The following is a 12210-nucleotide window of genomic DNA, read 5'->3' as shown; positions in this document are numbered from 1 at the left end:
TTTCTAGAAGGATTCGCTCCTTTACCGTTTCCAAGGTGTATGGTGACTTTCACGTAAATTCAAATGTCTTGGCGTTCAAATCCTGCCTTGCTCCTGCATCTTAAAAATTTAATAATGTAAGCTGCCCCTGCTCGGGGGTCATGGTGGGCAGCAAGATGGCTTCCGCCAGCAGGGTCGTGCAGGGAGTGAAGCCACATGCTCCATTAATAAGGTTCCCTGACAGAAGAGGCGATCCTAAACTCAGTGCCTCAGACGTTTTGAGATCTGCTGGGCTACCCTCTCACTCTTCTGTAATTTCACAGCATTCTAAAGGAAGCATATCCCCAGATCTGCTGATGCATCTGGGGCCACCAGACACTGCAGAAATACAAAAAACATTACCGCAGAAGTACAGAAGGAAACCTATATCTCAAGAAGAAATGGACTTCATCTAGCGTGGAGGTCCAGAATGACCGCTGTGGCTGCTGCTTGTCGCCAGACAAAAGGATTATCTTTACAATAAAGGACTTCCAAAATGTCAAATGAAAATTGTATATTAAGCAACCTTAATAAATATTCTGCAAAAAGAATGAAGTATAGAAACTCTAGATGGCCACTTGTATCTCCTCAATGTATCTTGGTCAGCTTCTCTAGCAAGCTGGCCTGCATACCTATTAAAGTCACATTTTTACATATAAAAAAATTTAATAATGTTCGTGTCTGCAACCATTACACTTGGCCATCTTCCTTTTAAGGGAATGTGGAGCATGCAGGAAGACAGGAGGAAATCACCACTTCCAGAGATAGCCGCAATTCACCTTTCAGTAAATACAATTACTCGGCTCCCATGTGCTTCCATTTTCAGGATAATTTGTTTCAGGCGGCTATATTCTTCTTGCCACAAAACCTACTGAAATCAACTTCATGGGTGAAAGAAGAAAAGAAGATCAAGCAAAAGAATCCGCAATTGCTTAGGTTTTATGCGTGGCTAACTGTGGAAGCAACGGGAGTGATCATACTTCACAAGCTTCCAGCTTCTGTTTGCTACAGATAGAACTGTAGCGACATACGGGAGAGAGGGAGAAAACATTTTTCTTTTCCAAGTGCGTTCTTGTGCCTGAGATTCAATCTAAGGGGTAGCAAGTGCTGATCCTGAGTCCCAGGGATCTGGACTGTGTGTTGGATTCTAGTGGTGGTTGCAAATGACAGCTGATTGGCTGCACGCAGCATTATGTGTGGTCCAGTCGTTTGGAAGTTAGCTGCATTTAATAATACAAAACGCTGGGCACTGGTCATGAAAGAGCGCATTGTTAAAGCACTTGTAGCATCGTTGCCGTGGAACAACGGGGAAGAAATGGAGGTTCCTTTGTGGCTATTTGGTCATTTGTCCTCAGAGTGACTTTGTACATGAAAGCGCAGTCCACTGTGTGTCTTGTTTCTCTGATGGTTTCCCTTTAAATTCCGTTTGTCTCCTAAACTGTCAATTAGTTACTTTCCGTGTTTTCCTTCTGACTCTCCTATTCTCCACCTACCGTTTTCTGTGTGATGCGCATACGCGTAACTGTGGTGTTTCAGTTAGAAAGGGCCCTGCTAGTGATCCCAAACCAATCCACAGTCTACATGACTCAGTCATCTGTGTGGATGAGGTGTTGAGATTGGGACCCAGACACCTTATATGTGCATCAGATCATACTGAGGACAAAACCAATGATTTAGTTTTCTGGAAATGTTTGCTTTTAATTTTACCGGAAATCTACCGTAAAACAGTAACACTCTGACTATACCATGAAGACAGATGCTGGGTCTGTGTAGGTCTCCTTATATACTTGATCTAATGGGAGGATCAGCCAACCGTGCCCCCACCACAGACCTAACCTCAGTGCAGATCCCCCCATAGCTGTGCACCTGGGATCATGTCAGGACCCCTTTATGGGTGTATATTTTACACACTTGGTCCATCATTCCAGCCCCTGAATCATCATCCTAATCAGCAAACATTTCTCTCTACAGCAGATGATAAGTTTTTATATTCCTGCACAGAAAATGTCAGACATTGTTGACTCCCCGTGGGAATCCTTACCTGCTCTGAGGAGTGGATCAAGGGTGGAGTTGGAGTAGGGAGAAGGTGGGGGAATAGGAGAAGGGGAGGGAGTGGGAACTGAGCTAGATATGTAAAAGGAGAAAAGATTGTTTTAAAAATAAATAAATAAAAAGAAAATGGTATAGATTACCAATAAGCCCAGCTTTTTGTTTTGTGTTGTATGTTTTTATAAGAAAACTAAATAGTTATTAATTCAGTTTGGAAACCAAGTGCTTCCAATACAGGGCTTTAGTTTCTTCAGCAATCACAGTGAGCGGAGTTGTTGAATAATTTCACTGTATTCTTGGACCATTTGTTCTCCTCATACTTAGCTTTCTAAATCTGAAAATCAAAACAAGGAAAGAGTCACACACTTTCCTTCTGGTCGAATTTGCTTGACATATTCAGAACTGCTGAAACTCTCAAACGCATTGAAATTCTGGGTTTGCATGGGACATTCGCAGACTCCTGCCCTGGTCATCACAGACCATCAAATAGTTTAGTTCTTCACTGTGTGTGGCTGGGGAGGCATTTTTATATAAGTTGTTCTTTGAAGCAAGAAAAGGATGTATATAGTTGGTTGAACTGCATGTCCTTAAAATGCAGCTACCTTGCAGTTCCTACCAGGCTGGGCAGTGGCTTTGATGGTTTTCCTTGAGTTGGTTCTGCCTTGTTCCCATTGGAAGCCAAGACCTTGGCGCTGCTTCTTCCTAATGACCTCACAGTGAATTGCTTTGAGAGAGCACCTGTTCTCCTAAGAATGTGATAAATAAAGGCTTTTATTTAGTTAAACTGAGTTTTTCCCTCATGAAGCAAGTATTCTACCACTTCTAATCACGGCGTGTGGGGGAAGGGCTCTTTTAGATTCAGATAAACTTTACTTTTCCAAGATTGCTTAATGCTATTCTCTGTTCTTCAGATAGCGTTAATCCCTGTTTTTGCTTTAAAAATTTTACCTGAGATTTAACCTGCTGGAAGCACCATATCATTAAAAGCAAACCTAGAAACGCTTATAGGATCCACAGTTCAGCTTCCAGCAGATGCACCGCTTCCTGGTTTTGAAGGGTGTGTTTTAGTCGGGCTTATGCATGCAAATGGATGGAAATAGAAAACACTATCCTGAGTGAGGTAAGCCAGACCCAAAAAGAGGAACATGGGATGTTCTCACTCATATTTGGTTTCTAGCCATAAATAAAGGACATTGAGCCTATAATTAGTGATCCTAGAGAAGCTAAATAAGAAGGAGAACCCAAAGAAAAACATGTAGGCATCCTCCTGAATATTAACCTTCAGCAAACGATGAAACGAGACAGAGACAGAGACCCACATTGGAGCACCGGACTGAAATCTCAAGGTCCAAATCAGGAGCAGAAGGAGAGAGAGCACAAGCAAGGAACTCAGGACCGCGAGGGGTGTACCCACACACTGGGACAATGGGGATGTTCTATCGGGAACTCACCAAGGCCAGCTGGCCTGGGGCTGAAAAAGCCTGGGATAAAACCGGACTCGCTGAACATAGTGGACAATGAGGACTACTGAGAACTCAAGAACAATGGCAATGGGTTTTTGATCCTACTGCACGTACTGGCTTTGTGGGAGCCTAGGCAGTTTGGATGCTCACCTTACTAGACCTAGATGGAGGTGGGTGGTCCTTGGACTTCCCACAGGGCAGGGAACCCTGATTGCTCTTTGGGCTGACAAGGGAGGGGGACTTGATTGGGGAAGGGGGAGGGAAATGGGAGGCGGTGGCGGGGAAGAGACAGAAATCTTTAATAAATAAATAAAAATATTTAAAAAAAAAAGAAAGTATAATCAGATAAGGAGAAAAAAAAATTAAAGGTAACATGCGCCAAGGGGATGAAATCAGTGATTGGGAGTGAATCCAAGAAGCAGTGGCACCAAGATGCACAGAAACCTGAGGGGAAGGCATGGCCACAGAGATACTGTGTTCTCATCAATTATGGCTTAGGAGACGCAGTTGAGAGGGAAAGAGGGACAGGGCTGCTCATTGCTACCCCTTTGGTTATATGACCTCACCTGAACCCTTACTACTCGACTTAATTACATTTTTGTCTCCTTTCTATTTCCTCCTTGGAGCTGGCATTGAGTGCATTGGTGCGTAAGATGTGTCTCCCTTGGCTGCAGGCAGGTGCTCCAGGGAGCCAAGGTCTGAAGCCTTCTATCTAGGCACTGTTACTGAGATGCAGTTGTCTAGATATCCTCTTATGTAGACTTGTCTAGGGAGAGTGGTCTTTTGGATTGTTACCAGTTCTCGTAGTTTTTTGATACATTTTCCTGTCCAGGGTTTAAGACCATGCAGGTGGCCAAATTCATTGGTTTTTTTTTTTTTTGTACTGTTGAGGCCAAAAGAGGATTTAATCTCAGGGTGACTTGAGCTTGAGATACTTGGGATAATAATTCTCTGCGCTGGCGACCTAACTCTGGCTTGTTGAGTCAACCCTCACCATGCAGACCTTCCCTCCCCATTATAACTCTTTATTCCTAGATAGAATGAGAGATTCAAGATCTTGAAGAGTTTAAAGACAAGAGTGCTTTTGCTGTTGTTGTTTATTTAAAGAGATGGGTTTTTTGGGAAATACCAGATTTGAATCGTTTCTACTAAAAACCCATGTGTAGGACAGGAAATTATTTTTTTTATCTCCCTCACCTTGTAAGAGTTCTATCTAAATGTTTTAGTCATGCCCACCCAGCAAAACCTTTTTCCATCTCTCTTCTAGGAATTTGGTGGTTTGGCGTAGTGACTCTATTCTCCTTGGAGCAATGCCCCCTTTCCCTTTTCTCCTCCTCCATTTCCTGTGTGCCAGGTTCTCTCACACTAGCCAATTGAGTATGATTGTGAGGTAGGACCCCATTCAATGGGGAGAAGACACAATCACCACATTGAGTTAGAATTAAAAAAATTCAATCCATGTCCTGGTGTGCGTTCACTCTTCCAGGGCACACTCTTTTGAACAAGAGACATGTTTGTCTTGTCCACAACAAACAAACACAACACCAACCAACTAGCCAAACAAACAAATAAACAAACAAGCTTTAATCATATTCCCTTTTCACCTGGTCCTTTCTTTTTCTGCATTGTCTGTTTAATTAACTTGACCTGTGGACTCATACTTTTTTTTTAAATCTTGCCTCTTAAAGATACCCAGCTATGACCTATGGACTGTGTGTGTGTGTGTGTCTTCTAACTTTGTTATCCTTTGTCCTCTATTTTCTAAATATCAGTATACTTAAGGATCAATTACTCCAAATTTAAGCGTCCTCTGTGCTTGCCCCAGCTCTGGTTCAGAGAGATTCCTGACTTTTGGCTTTGCAGGGTGGCAGGGACACGAGGTCACAAGGAATAATTTCTTTGTTAGTAGACTCGGTGGCACGGAAGACACTAGTAATAAGGCAGTTGATGGTTCTTGGGGCAAGGACGGCTGCACTGGGAAGGCATCCATCCTGGAGATGTTTCAAGCATGGGTAGACAGTAGACAAGAGAAGGATTCTCACAGGAAAATTACAGAATGTCCTGCGTCTGGGAAAGAACTTGGAATGGAGCTGCACATAGGGACTCAGAAAGGAACCTGACTGTGGGTGAGGCCCCAGGTCAAAGGCAGAGCCGGGACTTGATCTTCTAACATAGGGCTTGACAGTCTTTCACACAAGCCGAGGACTCTCACCTGGGCTTTGTAGACCTGGGAGGTCTGCCAGACTCCATGGCTGTTCAGATCCTGTCCTAGCTGGCACTGGAGAGGTCTTGCTAACTTCAGGGAGACACCCCTGATTTCCTCATGCTCAGATCTCTGCACGAGGAGATGCTGCTACTGCGCTCTGTGCCAAATGTGCCAGGGTCTGGACGGACCACAGCTGGGGTTGTGGTCAGATAAGATCCAACCTGAAGCTCAGAACAGAAATAGAAAAGGAAACAGGAGGAGACGTTTTTCAGAATTGGGCTTGAGAGTGATTGATGGCAAAAAGAATGGGGTATCTGAGAGCTAGTGTCCAACGGGACTGCTGAGGGATTCTCTGGGAAAGGGAATGCCCATGAATGAGCAATGAGGCCTTGCTTAGTTAAAGCTGTGTGCGCACAAATTCTCAAGTTTTACTAACTGAAGAGAGCCCAGAAAAATAATTGTCCATATACGTAATTAAAATGGTGAACATTGCTAGGAATTCACAAGCTAAAGGAGTCAGAAATATTTAGCTGCTATTGTTCCAAGTGATTGGTTTCTCTATTAACTGGAAAACAGAAAATAACAAATCACATAGGAGGAGAAGTCAGCATGGACCCTGGTGTATTATTAATTCAGCACCAGAGGCATCCAAACCTCATCCATAGGTCTACAAATTGTATTAAAACATAATAAAGTCTATATGACTGGAGTATTTGCTAACAGTGTTGCCTCGTAACTTTTGTCCAAAATATGTGTCTCAGGAAAGATTTCTCTGAACTGTTTCCTAATGCAAGCATTGAAATCTACCATTATCTCCTCATTCTTGCTAAGTAAGAGACTACTCTATTTCTGAGTCTTTTATTGTTATTTAAAAAAAACTATTGTGGATTTGTTTCACAATCCTAGGTTGACCTTCCAAGGGCTGGAATCCTATGTGTACACTACGTTGAGTGACAAGATCTTAGTTTTTCCCTTCTTGTCTTGTTAGGGAACTGGTCCTAGAGATTGCACTCAGCATCTTAAGCATTCTGGGAAGTTGTGTAGCCCTTAACTGTGTTTCTATCCTCTAACCTTGTTTCCGGTTGCAAGAATGGAGCCTACTGTCTGTCTCCATTACATGCGAGGCAAGTGTCCTGCCACTGCAATGTGTTTACATGTGGCTTATGAACTTTTCACTTAAACATGTCCGTGTGGTATTGATATGGCTGAACATAAGTTTTATGTTTTGAGACTTTTTTCTAGTATGTGCCACTTTTAAGGGTTCAATTGAAATACTCTTTTTTAAGTAGAAAATTAAATGAGCCTGTGATAAAGTATAAGGAGAAAAGTTTTCTATGTGATTAAGACCAAAAAAAAAAAATACAGGTGTTTAGAATGAACTGGTAGTCAGTAAACAGAAAGAGTTTGAAATATCCACTTTAAACAGGTTGGGGAGCTGCGTCATTAAATTCCTTCATATTCCTTACATTTGTTAACACGTTTGCTCTCTTAAGAATTTACGTTTAATTTTTATGGAACATTTTATGTTTCATATTGCATGCCTGCCATTGTTCTTCAACTTTCAAATGATTTACGTTCTTTTAAAACTTCACATCTCTTAATATAATTGAAAATTTGAGCTTATTGGGTCCAGGTCAGGCAAAGTTTCAGTTAATAGTACCTTCTTGGACTCCCTCCTATCGTGATTGTTTATATGCAATGCACCAGCTTCAGTCTAAATGTTTGCTAAGCAGTGAAAGCTCCCTGTGTCCGTTGTTAGTCTGTCCTCCATGCACGGATCTGCATCCCAGTCTCCTTTTTTCTCAGTGCCAGGCCCATATCTTCTTCCCTCGCTCACCGTCTTCCCGGATACAAGACAACTTCTGCCTCACCACCTCAAATAAGAATTTAGACTTCTTTCTTTGCCTTTATAGCCATATTCATCAGAGGCCAATTGAGTTATTCTAGATGAATGTCGTCTTAAAACACCAGTGTTTCCTAATTAATGGAGGTCACAGTTACATTTTACACTGTCTCTAGATGAAATGAGTCGTTCGGTTAATATGCTCCTGATGGCTCAACCTTTTCTTTAACAGCTTCAGAATCGTAGTACGTTCCATGAAGACACTATTCAGCTTCATCTGTTGGGGACTGCGCTGTTCCTTCAGAGAATGGATTGTTCTGCTTTCTGATTTGTTGCTAATGTTTCACTGAGGGATGAAATATGACCCAAAGATGAGTTCCTCCATCTGAGAGCCAATAAGACATAAAATCCAATAGAATCAGAGAGAACCTAATTGGACTTCGAATGGTGAGAAGGATAAACAGGCCTTAACATTGTCATTTGGCATCTGTCAAAGGCAAGGGCTTTGAGATTTGAATTAGTCGTCTGCATCTATGGGCTCCTCCGACAGCAGTTACTCATAAACTGATCCGGTTTATTGCATTTGAATGTGCAATATCTAATTTTATTCCAAGACCCTGGGAACTAATGTCTACTTTTACTCCAGAAATACTAAGGAGATACAAATCTACATTTTTATCTAGTATAACAATAAAATCAAACCAAGTTTACCACTTAGCAAACTCTGGCCTCTTATTTCTATAATGAGAAGAAACTCTGGAACTAGAACAGTTCCCTTAACCTGTGTCACCACACACAGAACAATCTGACATCTTAATCGTTTGTACCAATGCCTTTCTCTATTGAAGGATGACCGCGGTCCTCATTACTACCTGTTTACATCTAGAGGTGTTATGGAGATGAATGGGACTGCTTAATGCTTTGAGCTGCTCATGAATTGCCCCATTAGAGAAACAGATGCTAAGAGCAACGTTTGGTTAGCATCTCTGCCTGGCTGGGAGCCCAAAACATTACTCTTTCATGTTGGAGAGGTTGGTGGCCTTTCTCCTGGACCTCACATATATTGTTTTCCCACCCCTGTGTTCACACAATTGCAAGATAAAGTGCATGCCTCCTCTGCAGCACCCTGGAGAACAGCCATTTGTAGGGGACATAGATCTTACTTTGTGGTGTGAGTGGCCCAACATCTGGGAGTATCAATTTTTTATTCCTTTTAGAAGATTTTCTTTCTTTTTGTAACCTTTAACTTCATAGGTCACTGACCTAAACTGTAATAGATCAAGCTGTCTTGAGAGATTTAAGGTTTTTCTTGTTGCTCAGCCGGATTGGAATGGAATTTTTGTGCAGCCAAAGTAGCCTTAAGTCTGTTCTTGGGGGAAAAAAGCAGTTTGAAAAAGAAGTTGGAGGTTAGCAGGGTCCAAAATGTTTTTTCAGATCCTTTGGTCCAGAGGAGGGGATTAAAGAAATCCCATCAGCACCTCACTTGGGATTCATCTTATAAAATATCTTTCAAATGGGTGGGGATTGTTGTTGAAGAGGACTAAAATGTTCAATGTTACATATTTGGACAAAAACAAGGGGATGCACATGGGAGGCCTGGGGGAGGAAAAGAAGAGGGGAAAGTATAACTATAGGTTAATCTCCAAAAACAAAAAAGATAAAAGCTGAAGGATTGTCAGTTACTTGAGTAGGCTGACAGATGGTGTGTTTTGACTCTAGTTTCATAGGTGCAGAGTCTGGCCCTTGCTGACATCAGATGTGGGCAGGCAGGTTGGAAAATAACTTAAGAAAGCAGTGAAGGTGGAGGGGGGCTCTGTGTAATCAGATCGTTCAGACCAAGCTGCTCTCCCGGTGGAGAGACGTATGTCACAGCCAGGTCATAGTCACAGAGGTGAAGGCGATGGCCTGGAAGAAAATGCATTTCATGAGCACCACCAGGGCCTGATCATCTTATAGTGATGTGTCCATGTGTCTGGGGATGCTGATTGGAGATGAGAGCTGACCGCATCCTAAGGGCTGCTGCCTGTCTCTCTGTTGGTGTAGGTGAAGTGAGGAAGAGGAACTTGGATGGTTGATTGTAAAGGCCACAAGACACAGATAAAAGTGAAGATAGGGTTTTCCTCTGAATCTACAAGCATGAACTATTTGTACTGCATCTTTCCATTTGTGGAGCCTTTCTCCTCTACAAATAGGAGGTGTTTGGTTCTTATTGGCTTGCTTCCAGAAGATTTGTAGCCAATGGCTCCCCTTTAGATTAAGACATGATTGAAAATGAGTTAAGAATCCTCAGTGCCCCTGTTAAAACTCAGGAAGTACTACCCAGGGACAAGCCATGTCTTCCTTGATGCTTTTTCAGGGCAGCAGAGTAGAGGTAGGGATGATGGCGGCACTCACAAAGACTCGAGTGATGTTCCTAGGAGACATCATCTCCTCTCCACCCCTTTTATCGCTTGCCAAGTAGCCCTGCTATATAAACTAATTATCTAGGAGATGGTGGGAAGGGAGCCATAGTCCTCAGGTGCTTTGAAAAGAAGAAGATATTGAAATTGGCTGGCAGTGTCTCAAGGGGGTTGGGGTGAGTTGAAAGGCTAGCAATGGGTGAGAAGCAGACAAAATAGTTTAGACATTTGAATTTGTTTAGAATGATGTGGACGGTCATTTTGAGATGTGTGCCTTTCTTTATGAAAAGCACTGAAACCTGGAGGCAGAGACTGTAGTGGGTGATCTCAGTACACTCCTCTCATCCCTGCTTCAAATAGAGAAAGGGCTCTGGACTCTTCTTCCCAGCCATTGTGCCCAGAGCTTCGGAGTATCAAATGGGTACCGCTATCTGCATTTGTTAATGTCCCTGGAGTTTGTCACTTTTTCTTTGGGTATGGGTCTATTTTTCTGTGATGTCCCCTGAAATTGGTACTGTATTATGAACATGAAGATGTCTGTGTATATGACAGTCTTAAAGCTTTACTAATACTTGAAGTTATTTACTTGAACATATTTCTTGAAATGACTACTAAGTCAGAAAAGAAAAGCGTCTGGTCTCAGAACCAATAACAAGAGAAGCAGGCAATGTCTCTGAATACTCAATGGCACTGCTCCCATTCCTACCAACAACTCAGCAGGGAGCCAGCCAGAGTCTGTTGGCTTTGTCTGTGCTCAGATGTTGATCCCCCTCCATTCCTCTACACAGTGGAACATATGCGGAGAACTTTAATGCGTTGAGAGCTCTCAATCACTCTCAAAAATGGATTAGACATTTGGACTGCCAATTGCATGCTTACAATGGGCCAATCATGGTTTTGTGTTTTATGTCTAGACTTAAAACTTCCCTAAGTGTAGGCAGTGATGGAAGATGATTATTGACTTCATTTTATAGGCAAGGAGACTGGAACACAGTCATTCAGTTTTCTTGGCAAGTTTGTTTGCTTGCACAGTCATTGCTTTTGTACGAGCATTCCTAACCCATAGGTCACTGCACTTACAGAAGGGAATCCTTCTGCAATCAGGGCACCAAGTCGGAGATCCTGTGCCTTGGGAGCAGATGGGCTTAGCGAGGCCATGTGGGTGGTATGGCTGGACTTAGCCCTCCTGCCTTTGGTAAGTGTCTTGTCTAAAGTTCTAAACTGGGTGTAGATTCCTTTCTAGGACCGTCACGCTGTCAGTGTCCACATGGGAGCACATACTTAGAAAATCTGAATGTTGCCATAGTCCTCTTCTTTTTCCACACATGTGGGATGTCCTTTGTCCCCTTCATATGACATTACTTTTGGAAACCTGGTCTCTTTGTGGTAACCACCTAAAGTGCTCCCTTTCTTCAAAAATGTTCCAAGTCTGGTGTTGCATATGGGGGCACAAGCTAACCAAGGTTTCTAGAACTTTCTCCCATAGCATATCAAAAGAAAAAATTGAAGAGACAAAAGAAATACAGTGGACAGGTTACAATTGTGATTTGAAGAAGAATTTTCAGAAACCATTTGAAAAACCTGGTAGCACTCAGCTACTGGTCTACAGCACTCGTGATCTCCCCAGTCCCTGCTTCCCACCAGGACCTGTGTAACTGGATAGCTTCTTCCTCAGTGTTCTGTCTACCTGTTTCTGTCTACTGTTGTAGGGATGGTGCCATCAAAACTATGCCCTTCACCTGCTTTGACTGGCACTTGTCTCCATTCCTGGAGCCGTCTGTATGTTCTCAGTTTGTATATACATACCACCCTTCCTTCCCCAACAGTGAAAGTTACCTACATTTGTTTCTTATTGATGTTTGGATTATTTCTCTCTTCCTGCCACAGAAGGAACCTTAAACAAAGCTATTATTAAATTCTTTGTCCTTTGACTTCTCCACATCTCCTGACTTTTTGCATCTAAAGGTGGGCTTTCCTTTGTGTCCAGCCCTCTTCTGAGGTGTTGAGGAATACTTGGATTGCCTGTCACCTCTTCTAAGGGGGTTTCTACTGCCACAGTGCCTCCTCTTCCTGATGTTTTGAGGCTCTCATGATTTTATCTGGAGGCAGAAGTATCACTTGCTATAGAGACCACCCAAAAGCTGTAAGTTCAGAGTCTGCTGTACATCATGTTTATATTCTCCTTTGTCTGTGCTCTTCTGTGTGCCTTGGGCATCCCTTATTGGAACTGGT

At 42.6% G+C, this 12210-nt stretch overlaps 1 protein-coding gene and 1 pseudogene across 3 annotated transcripts in view; both read left to right on the top strand.

The window, feature by feature from the left end:
• The window catches only part of Sema5a (semaphorin 5A), a 427200-nt gene that overhangs the window by 199093 nt on the left and 215897 nt on the right, over positions 1-12210 (top strand). The gene's annotated exons all lie outside the window — the stretch shown is intronic.
• Positions 125-569, top strand: LOC142852761 (alpha-ketoglutarate dehydrogenase component 4 pseudogene; annotated as a pseudogene).

This window comes from Microtus pennsylvanicus, chromosome 6 (genome assembly GCF_037038515.1).
Source record: "Microtus pennsylvanicus isolate mMicPen1 chromosome 6, mMicPen1.hap1, whole genome shotgun sequence".
In the NCBI taxonomy this organism is placed as follows: domain Eukaryota; kingdom Metazoa; phylum Chordata; class Mammalia; order Rodentia; family Cricetidae; genus Microtus; species Microtus pennsylvanicus.
The sequence above is the reverse complement of the archived record's forward strand: the minus strand, read 5'-3'. Positions and strand labels throughout refer to the sequence as shown.